We start from the raw sequence: 1,820 nt of genomic DNA on the forward strand, positions 1-1,820 counted from the left end.
AACGCTGCGATAAACCTTCACGTACAGGTTTTTGCATGGACATGGTTTTCAGGCTGGACTGCATGGTGAGCATATGCTTACAATATGGCAGTGTATGAGAGATCCAGTTGCTCCCCATCCTCACTAGCACGTGATACTGTCCACAAACTGACTCTAGAAACAGTTAAAAGTAGTTGCTAATGTCAGGCAGTGTTGGTTTTGTTTTGTTGCCTAAAAGCAAGGCTTCTGTCTATGCTTTGGATCAATCTGAAGGAGTTAATAATGAAATAAAGTGTTTTTCTGGGTAATTGCACCCTTAAATTATGGCTTTTTCCCTGTTAACTATTTAATGAAAACTTTTACAAACATCTTTGATACCCAAGCAGTAGGTAGGATGGCAATTGATCCTATGCTCAATGGGTATTTTTAAACATTCAAATGAGGTGGTATTTTCTTTAAAAGGAAGCGTTCAACTTCCTTAACCTTGTTTTGAAAAGATCTTGAAGATTCCTGTGCTCTGGGGAAAACCAAAGCCAGAATTAGAACAATGGCAACCTTGGACTATTCTCATTTCTCTTGCAGGAAATGGCTTTTTTTTTTTTTTTAAGTTAGCTGTCTATATGCAACCTATGGATTATCTACTTCCAGAATTATACATAAGCGGTTTAGAATACTGTTGCTCCACATTTGCCTCTAATCCCCCTCACTTCCCAAGCCAACCAGTTTTCTTTCCAGTCAATCCAGGCATACTCCAAATGTTAAATAATGAGCCTTAGTCCAAATGGAACATAATTAGAGAAATAACTCCGGAATCAAAATAATTACATACACCAGTGTCAAGACAAATACGGCTTGGAGTAGTCACCATCTTGGGGGGGCATCGATTCTGAGGTTTTCCTTCAGCAGCTGGAAAAATTGAGAGTAAAATGGAGATGTGTCCGCGACAGGGTGGCGAGGCGAAGAACCATCTGAGGAGGGTTCTCCCCCACAGCACATGGAGGCTTCTGTGAAGATTTTAGCTCATTGTTCTGGTAGAATCTCGTTGAACCTTTCAATAGCTAGGTAGACAAGGGGCTCCTGGTTTAGTCTCACCGTGGCTTCTAGATGTCTTCGAGATTCTTGGGGTCTCAGGGGCCGTCCCGGGAATGATGAGAAGGCAGTTGTCAGTCGGGTCCTGACTCTGAACTACCAAAACCCTAAAGAAGTTGAAAGGTTGGCAGGGCAAGTCTTAAGAGTGGCTTTGTTGCTCCCGATAGCATTCAGGAGTCCAGGGAAATGATGTGTTTCCTCCCGATTAACCCCAAAAGAAAGAACAGTATGAGGAGAAAGTGGACCTGGTGCTACTATGTGCTAATAATTTGTGCCGGAGTCTATTTTATGACATTTCAAATTTAATTCTATCCCCCGCCCTATGAAGGAAATATTATCTCTCATAATTACTCACAGCTGGGAAATCGAGGGTGCCAGAGGTTGCCTCAGGGCTCGCTTGGGCAGCACATAGACTGAAATCGGAACGATACAGAGAAGATGAGCATGGCCTCTGTGCAAGGATGACACGCACATTCGTGAAGAGGTTGCTTCACTAGCTCGTGTTGCTAGTTGAGTGGCCAAACTCAAAGTCCCGCCAGATCTGTCTGACCCCCAAAACCCTGCCCTCCCTTGAGATCCCAGGAAAATATCAGATGCCCACTTAAATTTCCAGAGAAACAACTACGTATGTTTTTAGTTTTTGTAGGCCCCAAATAGTACATGGGATGTGCAGATACTAAAAATCATTCCTTGTTTATCTGAAAGACAGATTTAATGGAACATCCTATATTTTTATTTGCTAAATTTTGCAA

General features: G+C 42.4%; 1 non-coding gene across 1 annotated transcript; it reads left to right on the forward strand.

Moving 5' to 3' along the window:
- The first annotated feature begins 1,457 nt into the window (after window positions 1-1,457).
- On the forward strand, window positions 1,458-1,564 carry LOC113913387. Its single transcript, XR_003517180.2, has one exon. It is a non-coding gene; the product is annotated as a U6 spliceosomal RNA (small nuclear RNA).
- The last annotated feature ends 256 nt before the right edge of the window (window positions 1,565-1,820 follow it).

This window comes from Zalophus californianus, chromosome 14, assembly GCF_009762305.2.
Source record: "Zalophus californianus isolate mZalCal1 chromosome 14, mZalCal1.pri.v2, whole genome shotgun sequence".
Taxonomy (NCBI): Eukaryota; Metazoa; Chordata; class Mammalia; order Carnivora; family Otariidae; genus Zalophus; species Zalophus californianus.